The sequence below is a fragment of the Macrobrachium nipponense genome, chromosome 35, assembly GCF_015104395.2.
Source record: "Macrobrachium nipponense isolate FS-2020 chromosome 35, ASM1510439v2, whole genome shotgun sequence".
NCBI classification, from domain to species: domain Eukaryota; kingdom Metazoa; phylum Arthropoda; class Malacostraca; order Decapoda; family Palaemonidae; genus Macrobrachium; species Macrobrachium nipponense.
In genome coordinates this window covers 5,450,890-5,470,456 of record NC_061096.1, presented here as the reverse complement: position 1 = coordinate 5,470,456, position 19,567 = coordinate 5,450,890, and the positions used below count along the sequence as shown (strand labels likewise).

Below are 19,567 nucleotides of genomic sequence, written 5' to 3'. Positions count from 1 at the left end.
AGTTATTGATAAGTTGATGAGTCACAACGCAACTTTTAAAATCTAGTCTAGCTTCGATTTAAGCTGCCAGTACAACGTAAACACTACAAGGGTGTTGCAAGCGCCTCAGTGGCGTGGTTGGTATGGTGTTTGCTTCTCACCTCGGTGGTCGCGGGTTCGATTCCCGGCCATTCCATTGAGGAGTGAGAGATGTGTATTTCTGGTGATAGAAGTTCACTCTCGACGTGGTTCGGAAGTCACGTAAAGCCGTTGGTCCCGTTGCTGAATAACCACTGGTTCCATGCAACGTAAAAACACCATACAAACAAACAAACAAGGGTGTTGCATCCCTTCGGTGGATTATGACTGATAGAATGGCAATAATCCACTTTGTTAATGACAATTGATTACAAGTTTTTTTTAACGAAACACTCATCAATATTCTTTAAGAAAGACAATATTTTTAACACGATGGCCGGTAAGCTTACAAAATTATTCATTACTCTAAATACTGAGGAGCAATTACAGTCCAGCAGCACACATAATTCGCGGACTTTATTAGTTCTCAGGACCAGATTACAATTTATATTCGGTCGAATATCGCTCAGGATTCCTGTCTCAGCAACATACATTTAGTAATATTTTCATTTAGTTTTACTTGCGACACGAGTACCAATAGCTTACTTGAAGAGGCTCGAGTACTAAACATAATACTGGAAAGTGCCTAGGCCTGAAACATGACCTCTCTACCAAGCGCCAGCACAGGTTCTTTTAGAACGCAGCATAGATAGTCTTCAATGGTTAACCGAAAAATAATACGAGAAAATTCGAAGAGCTTTTCTGCAACGAATATTTTGGATGCTTTATTCTTTGTAGTACTACGCACTAACATTGTCACATTAACTTCAATGATAACGATAACCAAGAGAGAGAGAGAGAGAGAGAGAGAGAGAGAGAGAGAGAGAGAGAGAGAGAGAGAAGAGAGTAGAGAGAGAGAGAGAGAGAGAGAGAGAGACTAATATGAACTACATTTGATGCTCAAAAGATATCCGAATATTTTGTTAAATTCATCTATCTACGACAAGGTGTTAAAAAAAAGAGGATGGGAAAATCACTTGTGAAATTTTAATAAAGCTGACAAAGAACGTCGTAGAATATAACTAAAATTAAAAATAAATTAATAAATAAAGCTTGCTAGATATGACGGAAGTACAGTGATCACATGTGGGCTGTATTCATAGCATGCTCGGTTCTAACAGAGCATGCTATGAATACAGCTTAAATAGGACGATTGGTTAATGGGGTCATGGACAAGGTTCAATCAAGAATCATTTCATAAATGTTACAATAGATGCCATGTTCTATCTATTTTTGCCTAATCAGGCTGCCAAGGTTCCCTTTTCAGACAAGCATCATTTCCTATTTCAAGAGATGTCACATTTGTTTTAAACAGATGCATATACCCTGATATTTGAGAAGCGTCAATTTATGAAGCATTGCACTTTAGATTACGTTTTGATAATGAATAAATGATAAATTATCGAGATATGATCTTATTCGGAGCAGACTGCATCGATTTCTTATTGGAGACAAGCAGCAAACCCGCGTTCCCTATCAGAATTTACGAGACGTTACCTTCCAGGTTACCTCTACTCCGACGCTGGTGTCATACAATATGCAGGATAGCTAAAAATGTCACGCAGCTCCTCTTCATATATTCATGAGAAAGAGAGAGAGAGAGAGAAAGGGGTGTTGTTTTATGCATACAATTTTTTTCGCTAACCTTATTTCCTGCTAGTGTTTACCTATTTTTAATGAAGGCACGCTGTCCAGTTCGTTTACTTCAGGTCAAAGGGAGAAATCCTTATGGAATACCTTCCAAAAAGATCAGTCGCTTAAAGAGTCTTTCTGACTCTTCCGCAATATATCTTGCAATTCATATGTTTCACCGCTGGACGAGTGGTTTTCGCGCTCGGCTGCCAATCCGGTGATCCGAGGTTCGATTCCCGGCTCGGCCAACGCCGAATCAGAGGAATTTATTTCTGGTGATAGTAATTCATTTCTCGATATAGTGTGGTTCGGATCGCACAATAAGTTGTAGGTCCCGTTGCTAGGTGACCAATTGGTTCCTAGCCACGTAATATACTTAACTTAACCAGTCATTAACTCACAAAATGTTTTATATCTCTTTCTATTTCTAGCTTTTCTAGAATTTTTTTTAACTAGCTTTTATTACAAATAATAATTTACATTAACAGCTATTTTATGTACCCTCAAACTCGTAACTTCACTGAGAAAAAACTCCAGTAAACAGCATTTGTTAATACAGATAGTTGCTATTAGAAGCATACACAATTTTTACAGTGTTAAGCCTATTAAGTCTCCCACAGGCGATTAGGAGGCAGTGAAGAAAATTCACTTCATCCCTTCCTGCGGTCGTTAGCTTTAGTTATCAACCCAACAGAGATCAAACACGTAAAGTATATGGTACAAGCCTAAGGGATTAAGTTGTATTGCACTATTGCTTATATTTTAGCCACGGATTTACTATACGTTAAGCACAGCAGTATGCTCCAAAGCTGCCAATTCTTGCCCATCGAGCACGAGACTCACGCATTGCATCACCTCTCACGAGCTTATGCATCAGGATTAATGCATGAGCCCCAAAATCTCACCCATAAACAAATTCTAATAGTTTTTAAGAAGAGGTGTCATCAACTTGGCTATTTTACTTACTCTTCATAAAAAATTATAAGGCGAAATGGAATTGTGGACATTCGTGTTAACAATAACATTAATTTAGTTATCCTGCATATGGAAATATACATTGCATTGAAAATAATGATTATTGTTTATGTTTTTGTTGTTGAATGAATTCAAAGTGCATATGTTAATACAGTTATGAAATTATTAAAAACAAAAATTATATGATAGCAAGTAATGATGAGAAAGTCATTGCAATTATTATTCAATTCAATAAAAGTTCACAAAACAATACTAATGAATTATCATGTATATATAACAAAACATTATAGCCTGTTATCAGGTTAGCAATTAGATGGCAAAACATGTCTAAACAGGAGTGACAGGCAAAGAAGCAAATAAAAAAAAATCCCCTTGCCAATGACCTTTTGCATGTTACTGAGGCATGCGGAAGGAATGGGATGGAATTAGGTATTGGCGAAGTGGACATTTTAGCAACACACAAAAATACGGTTTTGCACTCATTCTCTGTTGGTTTGTATGGTGTTTTTATGTTGCATGGAACCAGTGGTTATTCAGCAACGGGACCAACGGCTTTACGTGACTTCCTCATTCTCTTTGTTTGCCTAATACTATGGCATAGCAATATTTTTTCATAATAAAACGGTCTCACTTATTACCCAGGTTTTCGTCTTTTAACACTTGAACTCTCATTTTCATATAGCCTTAACCTAAAACACTTTCTTTGATTAGATAAGACAATTAGATTGTTATTAAATATTTTTGTTAGAATTAAAATTCCGGGTAATTAAAGTATTCAACTACAACTATTAAAACCATTGGTCACTTAAACAGTGACCACCGACTTCTTGAATTTTTAGTCGCCGATTTGATTGAAAGTCTTTCGTTAAGGAAAAGACTTCTCAGTATTTCTCCTTAAAAGACATCAGGCTGTGAGCAATATTTCAGTTATTCCCAGTTCTACCGAAAGATGAAGCGTGAGGTGAAAGAACATAATTTTCCTTTATATTCAAATAGAAACATCTATAAAAACAATGACCTGTTGTGAAATATTCCCTCTGAAAAACTAGAATGAAGAAAGCAAGTTGATGTTAAATATACCGAATGCAATGGTGATGTGAATAATTTCCGTCTGAAAGGAAGTAATTTTATTGCAGTATATTTATGTCAAACCTTTCTGCATGAATGGTTTTCTTTATCATTATTAACATATTGCTATCTACAATCAGAACGTAGTCTTTCAGGACAACCCAAAATACAATAATTAAAATAATTTTGGTTATTGCACCAACAAAAGAAAGGATCAGTCCATCATTTCGCATATTTGAAACTAATACATGTGAGTTCAGCACAGATAATGTTTCGAAAATATAAAATAAACTTGAATAATTTATATATCACGAATAAAGTACAAATCCCAATCCTTCCGAATTAGTAATTTTGCTGGCATTGCCATCACATGAATTAAATTATGTACGAGCGGATCTTTGAAACTGTATTCCCTGGCTAGATATTACAAAAATATCTTGACATATGCATAAAAGATTTGCATACAAAACCAAGTATAATGGGAGAGAGAGAGAGAGAGAGAGAGAGAGAGAGAGAGAGAGAGAGAGAGAGCACCAGCAACAGTTAATGAACATTTGCATATCAGTACTAATTCATTAAAACACATTATTTAGCTTACAGATATCATTGTATTGTATAAAAATATTTTTTTCATATTATTAAGCATATTTTTAAAGATAGCAATTGTTAAGCTTTTATACACATTTGTAGGTTTAGGACTTATTTGTCTTGAAATATTAGCATACATCATAGCATATACTTGTGCTATACTATAATTGTATTACCTTAATTAATTAAATAATTATATACATATATACATAGTTCACTTGTGTACATGCTTCAAATCACAATTACATGTGCTATATATCTGCACATGTACCAGAAAGAAATGGATATATATATATATATATATATATATATATATATCTTAGTTTAACTAGACCACTGAGCTGATTAACAGCTCTCCTCGGGCTGGCCCGAAGGATTAGATACTTTTATGTGGCGAGGAACCTATTGGTCACCTAGCAACAGGACCTGCAGCTTATTGTGAGATACGAACCACATTATATCAAGAAATTTATTTCTATCACACAAATAAGTTCCTCTGATTCCGCGTTGGCCCAGTGGAGAATCGAACTTCGGACACCGGATTGGTAGCCGAGTGTGAAAACCGCTCGTCCAACGAGGAACTATTTATATACATATATAAATTTACATATATGTATACTATATACAGTGGACAGCCCCTATTCGTGGGGATTAGACACCACAACCAGCCACGATTACCGAAAATCCACGATATGTTGGAACTCCTCTAAAATTTCTTATAACTGTGTATTTTAATAACTGGAACACCAAATACCCCTCTAAAACACTTAAAGCTGCCTATTCTATCTTTTATTTTTGTGACCAAATACATTTTTTATGATTAAAAATGTATTTAGTCATAAAAATAACATGAAAAACAATAATCAGTGAATTTTTTGGACGGAATCAGCTAATTACCGATTTGTCTGCGATTTATTGAAAGCTGCGTCACAGTAAATCTGAGAATAACTGAATCCGCGGTTACTGAACTGCGATTAAGCAGGGGTTCATTGTATGTATGTATGTGTGTGTATATATATATATATATATATATATATATATATATATATATATATACTATATATATATAGGATACAGGTGGACAGCTAATCAGTCGATATATGAAGATCAGAGGGCAGTGGGAACAGGCTGGTACATAAAAAGATCTTTATTAGTGTTGACGTTTCAAGACAAGAAGTCTCATTTTTAAGGCTGTAAATAAAAGAATATACGTTGTAGATTATAAAAACAAATAAATTATACAAAAATCTGTTTAAAACCAAATTTACATCAGGATAGATTCATCATTGCAGGAGGTACCAACCTATATGGAAAGGAGAAGAAGGGCAAATGGAATAAGGGCAGGTGAAAAACAAAGAAGACGGTTATGACAAGTAGAAAGCGGTGGAGGAGTTTTGGGCATTCAACAATGGTACTGTCTGTTTGATAGTTAGCGATTCTAGAATAGATAGTGCTAGGTCGGAATAAGCCCTTTTGATTTTAAATTGATTGTATTTAATGTTGCTACCACATTTTTTGGTATGCTCTCTTATGTTCGAAAATTCGGGATTACTCAATTTATTGTCCGTTCGATAGCTAACGCCTCTGTGAGAGTCAGCCTAGAGAAGATTTTGGGTGCAGCCCACGTAAGTTCCTTGAGAACACCGAGGACAATTGTACTTATATATCACCCCAGACGTCATTAGGTCGCATAAATGGTCTTTAGTATTGAATAAAGATCCAATCTTCAGAGGATTCTTTGGAATGAGATTAATTTTCACTGATCCATATCTTGAAATAATCTGCGAAAGCTTTTGGTTAAAACTTTCATCATGCAGAAATGGAACACTGGCATAGATTTGAAGTTTGGGAACGGTTGGAATTTTGTGCTTTGGCATGAAATGGTTGTTTAACATTTTCTGCACATAGTGAAAAAATAGGTTAGATGGAAAAAAGTTGTTGGTGAAAATCTCGTGTAAAAATTTAATTTCCTTATTAAAGGTATGCCAATTCGAGTATAAATGGAAGGCTCTATATAAAAGAGTAGACAAGGCATTTAATTTAAAGTTACAAAAACAGCTACTATAAAAGTTGGATCCTAAACCCGTGAATGTAGGTTTCCTCCAAATACTTGTGTTAAAACAATCTGATTCTCGTGAGACTGAAACATCTAAAAAGGATAACTTATTATCCTGCTCAACTTCAATACTGAATTTTATATTAGGATGTCTACTGTTATATTAGGATGTCTACTGTTAGCGAGATCAAGGAAAGTTTCAGCATCAGAACGAGATCTAAACAAAGTAAAATTATCATCTACATACCTTTTGTAGAATAAGGGGTAAATACTGAGTGGGCAGCTGTCCAGAAGCTCCCATCGCCATACCATCTTTAAAAGCAGTGTTATTAAAAATAAAGGCTGTGTCCAGCACAGCAAGTTCCAGAAATCTTTTAAAATCATCTGAGTTAAAATTGTGGAAGAGGGTATTAGGATCCGGAAACAGTTTATGCATAATAATGTCAATGGTCTCTTGAACAGGAACACTTGTGAATAGAGACTCAACATCGAGGTTGGCCATAACTAGGTCTGAGTCTTGAAGGAGAATGGCGTTCTTGAACGTGTAGGAGTTCATCAACGTATATTCATTTTAGCACTATTTTCAAAATCGAGAATAAAATAAACCGTTTTTTAAATAACTTGAAAAATAATAATACTATTTCTGATGAGGTTTATAGCACAGGTGGTTCTTTTGGTGTCTTATATGGCCTCCCAAAAACCATAAAGAAGGTGTCCCAATGAGGCCTATTCTGACAACCTACGACACCCCTAATTATATAATGGCAGAATTTCTGGTTCTTCTTCTAGATCCTCTCACGATAAATGAATATACGTTGACAAACTCCTACACGTTCAAGACTTCCCCTTACTATCTGCCTTGCTCTCCTCCCATTCCATCGTACGAACAGTTTATATGTGGTCTTTTGGTTAGGTGCCTATTAACTATTAATTTCTTTACTCTTGTCTGAAAAAAAGTTCACTTTTCATTTTAATTCAGGTACTACTTTTCCACTTCATTTCGATCATGAGTAGATGATGTCATGGTAAACATCTCGTAAGAGGTCACTATGTGAGGTCAAGACTCACGTTGTCCGGTACTGGCTCTTACTCGCTTTTAACCTTTGATCTCCATAGATTAGTTTGACCCAACTTTAACCTTTGCACCTTTGAACTTCGCTTAATGCGTACTGAATAATATGCTTAATGAGTAACACTTGTTGTTTTTATCGGCTCTCACGTTTCTCTCGCCAGTTTTCAAGTATTCCTGCATATACTCTTCGATTATCACTTGTTTCTGTTATAGTCACGCTATACTCATTATACATCTTAAAAAATAGGTGGTGGTGAATTGTTAATCTCAGCTTTTTCCGCTTAGTGACAGGAGGGCTTAACGACAAGCACTTGATTCCTCGAAGAATGCTGAAATGAAAGAACAGTCAGAATTGGTGACCATGTGTGATGGTAATTGCTTCCTAGCAAAGAAAGATAAAGGAAAGGAGAACGCATTTTCGAGAAGTTCGGCAGCAAGGAGGCGTTAGCCCATTGTGTTGGAGGTGCCTGTTATCATGATGGTTCTAGAATTGGCAGGAGTGTTGTGGAACTCGTCAGGCGCCGTTGTGACATGAGAAACGCCACGATTTCTGATGCAATACCGCGTCTAGATTCATCTAAGAAGTTCTAGTAATCTTGGGAGCCGGTGACGTTTGCCGTAGGCTCCGCCACCAGAGTGCCGTATAAATACGACGGTCGTAGCAGCAGCAGCAGAGATCGTAAAAGAGAGATCACCAGTTAGTCACAGAGAGATATCCTCAGTAAGAGCCACAGATCAGATTATCAGTGAGAGATCAGCAGCAGCAGAGATCATCCGCGAGAGATAAGAGAGAAAGGGACCGATGAAGGATCAAGAAAAGTTGCTCGAGAGTTGGTTGGATTTTGGTCTAGTTGTCTTCAGGAGTCTCGACGTTGAGCAGATTTTAGAGAAGAAAATTTCCTAGAGGTTTTGGGTAGTTCCTGCCTTCCAAGTATCAAGAGTAAACATTATTTTCTGCAATACGGAGTCGAGAGGACGTCCGCAGTCGCCGTTCTCCTTTTGTGAAGCCATCGCTTCGAGTCGCAAAACAAACTAGCAAGTATTTGAATTACCTCGCTGTTCCCCCAGTTCATGCAGTGTAAGATTCTGTCTTTTTATGTAAATAGGAGATACCATTCTGCATTTACCTTTGTTAGTAAGCTTGTAAATAAACCTTTGTTGTGTTAGTGTTTCTTTCTATATTCGTATCCCCAGTTTCAACTGTTGGTGTTGAAATATTTTTTTTCTATTTATTTCATATCGAACCTGAAGCGGACCTCTCTCAGAGGCCGTAACACCTCCAAAAGGCGTGTCCGTGTGTGTGATTGTGACGTGTAATGTATGGGACGCAACAGTACAAGGTGCCAAAGAAGAGGGCACATTCTTCGATTACCGGTGTTGTGGTATAGAACACATTTGGAGCGGACTTGAGGGGACACCCATTGCAAGGTAGTGTAATATTAAGACTTTGGAAAAGTTACCATTTGAAAAGAGAGAGAGGTGTAGTGTGTACGTGTTCATTTAATTATCTTTTACATGTTGGGGTGATATGATAAATATGTCTCTTTATTTCAGATGGGTTCATGGCATTATATACAGAATGGGTTCTCTAAAAGACTTTGACCATTTAAATGCATAATTAATCAGACTGTGAGGTTTAGGAGGATGATTACTTAATCTAGTTCAGGAGAGTAGAATGACAGTTTACGGTCTTTTAAGGGTCAGACTTTATTCTTTAATTTATTATGTTTTACATTCATTTTGTTTCATTTAATGTTTAGCTAATTTTGGAAATAAAAGTATATTTTTGTATCTACGAGGATTCATTAGCCCAGCTTGCATTTTTAGCTCTTGCAGAAAATAACCAGCAACGAGAGGTAAGAGGGTTGCCTGTTTGTTTAATTTGTTTAAATAAGTGCCATATAGTCGCAAAGGCTCGGCAAGATATATATATATATATGATATATATATATACTATATATATAGATATATATATATATGATATATATATCTATTATATATATATCATATATATATATATTATATATATATGTATGTATATATATATATAGATTATCTATCTATCTATCTATCCTATCTAGCCTATCTATCTATCTATATATAAATAAATTTTTTTAAATATATTATATATATAATATATAGTTATATTTTATATAAATAAAAGATATATGCCACGAAGGAAAAATAAACGAATGAATAACTGCAAGACGTTTCGACGTTTCCACGTCCTTTACTGAGCAAACAGCAGTTCTGCTCAGTAAAAGACGTGGAAACGTCAAAAGGTCTCGCAGTTGCTCATTCGTTTATTTTTCCTTCGTGGCATATATCTTTATTTATGGATTTATCACGTTCCTAACTTTCGTGATTCAGTTCTATAATATATATATCTATATATCTATCTCTATACTATATTATATATAGATATATATATAATACTATATATATAATTAATAGATATCTCTCATATTATAGTATATATATATATAATATATATATATATCTATAACTAGATCTATTATATATGTATATATATATCTATATTATCTATATCGATAATATATATATATATATATCTATATATAGATAAATAGATATATATATATATTATATATTATATATATATATTAATATATAATAATATCGATATTCTAGTAATATATCTATTATATATATATATATAATATAATATATCTATATCTATATCTATTATATCTATCTATATCTAATATAGATAATATTCTAATACTCTAGATATCTATATTACTATCTCTCTATTAATCAATATATATATATATATGTAATCTCTCTATATAATATATAACTATATAATATATATCTCTATATATATATATATATATATATTAGCTATTATATATATATATATATATAGATATATATAGGATATATATAATTATATATTAGATATACTATATATAATATATATATATATAGATATATATACAATATATATATATATATATTTATTATTATAATATAAATATAATCTAATCTCTTATCTATATATCTATCTAGATATATAATATAGGATCTATATATATATATAAGATTATAATATATATAAATATAATAATTATAATAATAATATATAGTATATAGATATATACATATAGATATTAATATATAGAAATATCATATATTATAATATTTTAAGATAATATTATATATATATATATATATATATATATATATATATAGATATATGGATAGAGAAGGATATTAATATATATAGACTAGTTGAGTGTAGAGATATATAATATTATAATAATATATTATATATCCATTATATATATATATATATATCTATATAATATATATAAATTATATCTATACATATGTATATATATATATAGAGATATATTATATATATTATATATATATATATATATATAGATCATATTATATACATCAGTAACGTGATATGACTTATATATATATATATATATATGTGTATATATATATATATATATATATATATATATATATATATATATATATATATATATATATATCATTCGAGCTACAAATGTCCTTCAATATCTAATTCGCTCTACCTCGGAATTGATATATTTTTATATATGTACCGAAGGGGAATTTTTAGTTGATAATAATTTCGTCCCCTCATGGGATCGAACCACCGTCCAGTGGACGGGAACGAAATCAGGATGGACAGTGACATTATAAATTCGGCCAACAGAGAGGCTCTAAGTTTATATCGATTCTCACCTTACAAATCACCGTCGAACTCGGTGTTTTCGTAATTAGAATCAATATGAAACCCCCTCTACCATGTTAGCCAATTGGAACGTTTGACCCATGTAGCCATGTTATGAATAATTATCACATCACCGTGATTCATATAAATCATTTGAGCTACTAATATCCTTTAATATCTAATTTGCTCTACCTCGGAATTTATATATTTTCATATATGTACCGAAGCAAAAAAATCTTTGTCTTTGCCTTTGTAACCTGGATTTTTTGTACGTAGGGACTTTCATATGTACGGGTATGACTGTATATATGATGTGGGTGCCCATGATATTGTTATACTAAAAATAAGTTTTAATGAGACCAGAAAACAGTGTAAAAATAAGCAACAAGCCAACTGCACAAGAGAGCATCACAAGCATTAAACACCAAGTCAACTGCTCATGAAAACAGTGCAAGTGTTACTCACCAAGCCAACTACACTACAGTTTACAATTTGAACAACAGACAGCTATGACATTTAATTTAGGAATTATAATTAAACAAGAAGCTTAAACAATAAATTGTTTATTAACACAGTGAAAAATTATTTTAAAATATGAAAACATCCAAGTTTACCTCAAAAGCCAAGAAACATTTCAAATATCTGTACAAGAAGATATTATTATAACTGAAATTATCAACATGAATACCATCCAGATATCAATTTAAAAGCAAAACTATAACATGAGACAAAAATAAAAACTGATAAACTACTTGTTACAGTATTGGTTAATACTGGTATGTTCAATCTGTGACCTCACAATTAAGGCACAATAATTGAAATGTAAATAATCATTGTGTGACATTATTGTGCTCACAAGAATTTGTGATACCTGTGACTGCATCTGTCGAGGAGTTCCTATAAGCATCTAAGAGGCTATGCAATGAAGACTCTCTTCACTTCAAGTTTTAGCTAAGTTAGATAACTATAGTACCAAAGCAAATTAGCAGTAAAACTTTCACAGCAGTTTTTTGGAAGACATTAAAGGAATGTAGAACTGTTGAGTGACAAAAACATTTTTGGAAATCAATTATTGCTCAATAAACCCAATTATTTTCAAAACTGAACTGTATTATTGATATACAAGTATAAATAATGTCTTAAATAGGAAAAGAGCTAAAATATAAATTACAATCGTTACCATGTAACTTAAAAAAATGAACTTCTTAAAACCTGTTTCAATAAAGAATAAAAATTGCTTTATTTTTGAGATCACCATAATTACACACATAAGAAAAACTGAAATCAACATAGTGTACCTTCATCCGGCACCTTAAATTCAGTTCTTGATTAAATTATTTTACAGTATGTACTGATTTGTATATTTCAGTTTTCAATATGTATTGGAATTTTAAAAAAAATATCCTCAAGAATGAAAATATTCTGACATTCCTATGCTTGCTCTACAGCAATGTGCAATGTGGCACACATTCAGGTACGAATACTGTATTATTGTTAAAATATGCATTGTAAACTTTATAAAAAATATTTTAAAACACCTGATATATAAAATTAAAATTGTAATAAAATTAATAATTTGGATACTTACCTACAGTTAAAGTTAGCCTTTATCTTCGTGCTATTATGTGTGATCGGCATTGGAACAAAAAAATGCTTGGCTCACCAGCTAGGGCTATATCTGAGATCACCTGTTTTCCACTAGGTGGTGTTGGGATGTTTATGTTGTTGTCAGAATTCTTCATGACCATCTACTAGGGTGTGGGGAGGCTGGGTGGGTTTCCAATTTTAATAGTAGGTAAGTATTCAAATAATCAATTTTATAAAAAAAAAAATTCATTATTTGGAAAGAATCTTACCTACTGTTAAAGTTAGCTGATTACTACATTGAATTAGGATGGTGGGTTAGTGCAGCCTGAGAAACCAACTGATCAGCCATGTGAACTAATGCTTTTTATTGAGCGGTAATGTTTCCAAACGCTGGAACCACAGCAAGGTGTGAGATCCTCGTAGCAAACCTTATCAGAGGATCCTTACAGGGAAAAAGCACTATCTCATAGAGTACTCATGACTCCTGTTCCGGAGTAAAAAGCCCATAACTGACAATCTACAACTAAACATAACAACTACCTCCAGCTATGATGGTATGCTCCTATACACCAATGTGTAACTTCATGCTCCCCAGATTCAATTGTGGGACTTCCTAACAACTAACACCTAGACAGAAAGCAAGGTCACTCTCATATTTGGTTCAGGAGAAAGTGTCTCCACCTCAGTGATAGGACTAAGGCTTTACACTTCTTGTCTACATTTGAACATTTTGCACATAATGTGAGGCACAAACAGTGTTCCATTTCCACTTACCTGCATTGATAACCTTCTCTAGCAAATGGTTTTAAGGGAAATGAAAAGAGCTATTTAACTTTAAATACTTTACTAGCTTTCTCTTTTTTCTGTTAATCCCTTTTCCAAATGGCGATGACTTTTCTTGATAATATGCTTAACCATAAGCAGTGTTAAGTTCTTACTCATTTAAACAAGAACTGAGGTAGTATATCATACAAAAGAGTGTATGTCAAAGGATTCATCTTTGGCAAAAGGGAGTGATAGCAGAACAACGTGAACTATGCATCACTTGAAAACTAAAGAGGAATCAAACAAATCTGGGTTGAAAAACTTAAAGTCTACAAGGAAGAACTGAGATGGTAGAAAACGGCACATCTACAGACAAAGACGGTGAAAGATAAACACCAGATAAGGAGATATAGCAGGGAACACCAGCAATGATGTGACAGAATACTAGTGGTATGTACCAGATAGCTGGGTGAGACGACTGCGTAGGAAAAGGCAGAGGGTTCTCACATGACATCTTCATGGAGCATGGACAACAGTCAGAACCATCTGCAAAACTTTAAGGTGATTGCCAAGAAGCAAGAGCTTGTTCTATCAAGACTAGCCTAACTTAAGAAATAAATACCCAGAGGAAGGGGACGAGCTACTTGTATAAATAGAAACATTTGTCAAAAAGTGACACCTGCAAGGTGATAGAGAAGAAATTGAGTAAGAGGGGGAGGGTTAACATCTGAAATGAGGGACAATACAGGGTGAGCAAATGATTAAAAATAGAATTGATGCATGGTTCAAAGACTACTTCAGTAAATGTAATAAGTCTATACCAATTCACACATAACACAATCAATCTCTCCAAAAGAAGAATAATACATAAGCCAGTAAATGCTAGCACTACCAAACGAGTCTTTCCGAGAGTGTCGAATTCGAGCCACAAGATAGTTGAGAGAGGTGGCAAAAGGTACATACGTATCTTGGCCCTGAGACATGCCATGGTTCCCTGTCAGCAGAGAAGATCAACAGATATACGACAGTCCAAAAGGTGGACTACAAACAGACATCCAGGCTCTGACACCTCTCTCATGAGGGGAATTGAAAAGGTCGATCACTAAGGAGGAGATCGCAATCTTTACCATAATATATAAGGTAAAATTTCTAGCCAATAAAAGAGGATTATGTCTCAATTACCTATTATTTTTCTCCTGAACTACATAGGAAACATAAGAAGGTGGCGCAATCACGAGAGAGGAATTAACCTATTAGGCGGAGGAGGAGGAGACTGGGTAGGTTTATGGCCTGACTTAACAAATTGTCCAACTAATTTATCACTTCTTGCATCTTCTAATGCTTCACCAAATTACTCATCCTCTCATTAGATCACTCCATATTTCCTTTACAACGAGCAGAAAACCACATTAGTGCACAACAACTATGCTAATACACATGGTCATCATGCACAACTGAAACATTCAGTTTACACAAACTTGTTCCTATAAGTACAGATGAATGCTTGCATCTCCACTTGGTGTTGATGACATACAAAAAATGAAAACAAATGCAATATTGTACAGGAGAAAATAAGCCACTTCACACTGTAAACATTCTAATACCACCTGGTGGGAAACAGGTGATTACAAAGAAAGTCCTGGTGAGGGTTAGCCAAGTGCTATTCTGTTTATTTCAAATGCTGAACAAACCTAAAAGCACAAAAATACAAGCTAACTTTAACAGTAGTTAAGAGTCATGGCAAATAATGTTTTTTCCAAAAGTATCTTTTAATGCATTAGTAATGGATTTATCATTCCGAAAATTGTTATAATTGCTCATGATCAAAATTCTTGAATTCTGCTGCATTCTCTGCCAAATTCAGTACTTTATAATCAAAATATAATTTTTTTCCTTTTTCACTACTGAACTCAGATTAGACATGCAAATTTCATGACACTCAGTACTTTAAAAATGATATTGTTAAACTACAATAAAGTTTTGTACATACTTACCTGGCAGATATATACTTAGCTATAGTCTCCGACGTTCCCGACAGAATTTCAAATCTCGCGGCACACGCGACAGGTAGGTCAGGTGGTCTACCTTACCCGCGCTGGGTGGCGGATGTACGAACCACTCCCGTAAGCTTGTCAGATTTTTCTCTTCCACCTGTCTCCTGAGGGGAGGCTGGGTGGGCCATTAATCGTATATATCTGCCAGGTAAGTATGTACAAAACTTTATTGTAGTTTAACAATATCATTTTTGTACATGAACTTCCCTGACAGATATATACTTAGCTGATTGGCACCCTTGGTGGAGGGTAAGAGACAGCTCAATAATACAGGTAAGACGGGAAACAACTAATGTTGTAGGATATAAAAACCTTGGTTCTCACCTTTTCAGGATGAAGACTTCATAGATACTATCTCTGAGTCTTGCATTGCCTGGAGAGCTACAGCTAGGACGTGACCTGATGCTGAAAGACTCTCGGATCTACCACTGGGATATGTGATCCCCTATTGTGGTAGAATCCAAGTCGGATGCTGTTAGAGGGACCTTGTCCGCTTACCTAACAGATCCTTACCACTACCTCTGCAAGGAGCCAAAACCCACCAGACCACCTAACCAAAATACAAAGGGTTAATATTACGACAAAAAGAGGTGCCTCCTGCAACCTCTTTCAGACAACCAAAAAACAACAATATAAAATATAGGGTAACATATAAAGAATTTACACAGGATAAGTTTCAGCTCCCTGCCCCAGCACCGAATCCGCCGATACGAAAGGACCCAAGGCGAAGCATTTATCATATGTGATTTTTACATCACGTAGGTAGTGGTTTGCGAAAACCGATTGGCATCTCCAAAAGGTCGCCTCCATCAAGTTCCGCACAGACATATTTTTCTGAATGCAAGCGAAGTTGCAATGGCTCTCACCTCGTGAGCTTTCACTTTCAGTAGTTTAAAATGTTCTTCCTTACAAGCAACATGTGCCTCTGTAATAAGGCTTCTCAGAAAAAAGGAAAGAGCATTCTTCGACATGGGCCGAGTGGGGTCCTTTACAGAGCACCAAAGCACATCTTGATTCGCCTTAAGTTGTTCCTTCCTCTTAGGAAATACTTCATAATTCTCATAGGGCAAAGAGTTCTTTCAGGCTCTTCCCCTACTAGAAAAGATAAACTACGAACTTCAAAGCTCCTGGGCCAAGGCCGTGATGGGTTTTCATTCTTTGCAAGGAAATTTGGAAGAAACGAACACACCATAGAATCTTCCTTAAACCCTACATTGCCCTCAATAGCTTGGAGCTCACTCACTCTCTTAGCTGTAGCAAGGGCCAAAAGGAAGATAGCCTTCTTCGTCAGATCCTTGAAAGAGGCTAAGCTAGGAGGTTCGAATCTAGACGATCCAAGGAATTGTAGAACTACGTCTAGATTCCAGTTTGGTACCACATGAGGACGCTTAATGGTTTCAAATGATCTAATAAGATCATGCAAGTCCTTATCATCGGATATCTTTAAGCCTCTATGCCGAAATACCGCCGCCAACATACTGCGGTATCCCTTAATAGTTGACACAACCAGATGACATTCTTCTTTGAGGAAAATAAGGAAATCCGCAATTTGGGTCACAGAGGTACTGGAAGAGGAAATGTTCTTCCTCTTGCACCAACGTCTGAAGACATCCCACTTTGACTGGTATACACGCAAGGTGGAAGGTCTCCTCGCTCTTGCGATTGCTTTAGCAGCTGTTGCTGAAAAGCCTTTCGCTCTGACCAAACTTTGGACAGTCTGAAGCCAGTCAGACTGAGAGCGAGGAGATTTTTGTGGTACCTGTCGAAGTGGGGTTGTCTGAGTAGATCGCTCCTTAGCGGGAGCGATCTTGGAAGGTCCACCAACCATTCCAGTACCTCTGTGAACCATTCTTGGGCCGGCCAAAAGGGAGCGATTAAGGTCATTCTCGTTGAATCGGACTCTACGAACTTCTTGATGGTTAGCCCCAGGATCTTGAAGGGGGGAAACGCGTAGACGTCGAGTCCGTTCCAGTCCAGAAGAAGAGCATCTATTGCTAATGCCTCTGGATCCGATATCGGAGAGCAGTAAGGATCCAGCCTTTCTTGTTCCTTTGAACGTGGCAAAGAGGTCTATGTGTGGCCTGCCCCATAACTTCCACGGGCTCTGGCATACATCCAGATGAAGGGTCCACTCTGTGGGAAGGACCTGATCTTTCCTGATGAGGAGATCTGCTCTTACATTACCTTTCTCCCTGCACGAACCTGGTGAGAAGCTTGATTCCTCTTTCTTCTGCCCACAAGAAGAAGGTCTCTTGCTGTCTCGTACAGGGAGAAGGAATGCGTCCCCTCCCCCCCTGTTTCCTGATATATGCCAGAGCTGTAGTGTTGTCCGCGTTGACCTGCACTACCGATCTTCTGACTTTGGGCTCGAAAGCCTTCAGAGCCAACCACACAGCCATCAACTCCTTTCTGTTGATGTGCCAGGCTACCTGGTCCCCCACCCAGGTACCTGATACTTTCGCTGGATCCCAGAGTTGCACCCCACCCCGTGTCCGATGCGTCGGAGAACAACACCAGGTTGGGGGTCTGTGATTGAAGAGACAGTCCCTTCGCAAAGAGGTTGGGATCTGTCCACCATAAGAGATGTTTCTTGATGTCCTGGGATAACGACAGGGAGAACGTCAAATCCTGAGAACGACGACTCCAATTCCGATGAAGAAAGAATTGGAGCGGTCTCAGGTGCAACCTTCCTAGGGAAACGAATTGCTCCAGCGAGGAGAGCGTCCCCAGCAGACTCATCCACTCCCTCACTGTGCATACTTCTTTCCCTAAGAAGGTTGTTACTCTCTCGAATCCTCGGGCTATCCTTTCCTGCGAGGGAAAAGCCCGAAAACTCAGAGAGTTCATCTGTATCCCGAGATACACACACTCTTGCTCATGAATTAGTGACGACTTCTTGAAATTGACGAGAAGTCCCAAAGCCTTCGTCAATTCTAAAGTTACTTGTAAGTCCTTCAAACAACGATCTTCTGAATTGGCCCTTATTAGCCAATCGTCGAGGTACATGGATATCCTCACCCCTTTCAAATGAAGCCATTGAGCCACATTCCTCAAAATCCCCGTGAACACTTGAGGGGCCGTCGAGAGGCCGAAACACAGAGCCCTGAACTGAAAAAGAAAAATTTTCCCCCCCATCATGAATCTGAGAAACTTCCTCGAGGAAGGATGGATCGGTACGTGGAAGTAAGCGTCCTGTAAATCCAAGGAAACCATCCAGTCCCCTGGACGAAGTGCTGCCAGCACTGATGAAGGCGTTTCCATCGTGAACTTCTTCTTTTCTACGAAGAAGTTCAGGGCGCTTACATCCAACACCGGTCTCCATCCCCCTGAGGACTTCGGAACTAGGAAAAGGCGGTTGTAGAAGCCCGATGAATGATGGTCTGTCACTAGTTCGATAGCCCCCTTCTCCAGCATCTGATCTACTGCTAGATGGAGAGCTTGATTCATGATGGGGTCTCTGTACCTGGCCGTCAGTTCCCTTGGGATGGTCGTCAAGGGAGGTCTTTCGACGAAAGGGATGAGGTAACCTCTCCTCAAAATAGAAAGGGTCCAAGGATCCGCCCCTTTTTGGGCCCAGACTTCTGCAAACTCTAAGAGTCTGGCGCCCACCGTTGTTTGAAGGACTTGCAAGTTATTTGGGGGCTTTAACAGACTTGGCGGAAAGTCTTACCCCTTCTTGAAAAGGTCTACGACCTCTAAACGTAGAGTTCTTGATGAAAGACGCCCCTCGAAAGGGTCTCGAACACTTGCTTTTTTCCTTCTTAGCCTTGGTAGGGAAGGAAGGGCGAGGTTTTCTTGCCGACTGTGCAAAAGGTCCTGGGTGGCTTTGGCCGACAGTGATCTTGAAATGTCCTGCACTCGATGTTTAGTGAACAACTGAGCGAACAGAGGAGCAACAGCAAAGAAGACCTCTGGGCATG

The 19,567-nt window shown here is 36.5% G+C and overlaps 1 long non-coding RNA gene across 1 annotated transcript; it reads right to left on the bottom strand.

The window, feature by feature from the left end:
* Positions 1–11,788: 11,788 nt before the first annotated feature.
* LOC135208403 (uncharacterized) lies at positions 11,789–17,680 on the bottom strand. The gene is made up of 2 exons (XR_010313157.1): positions 15,072–17,680; positions 11,789–14,843 (listed from the first exon to the last, which is right to left on the bottom strand). It is a non-coding gene; the product is annotated as an uncharacterized LOC135208403 (long non-coding RNA).
* Between the last annotated feature and the right edge of the window lie 1,887 nt (positions 17,681–19,567).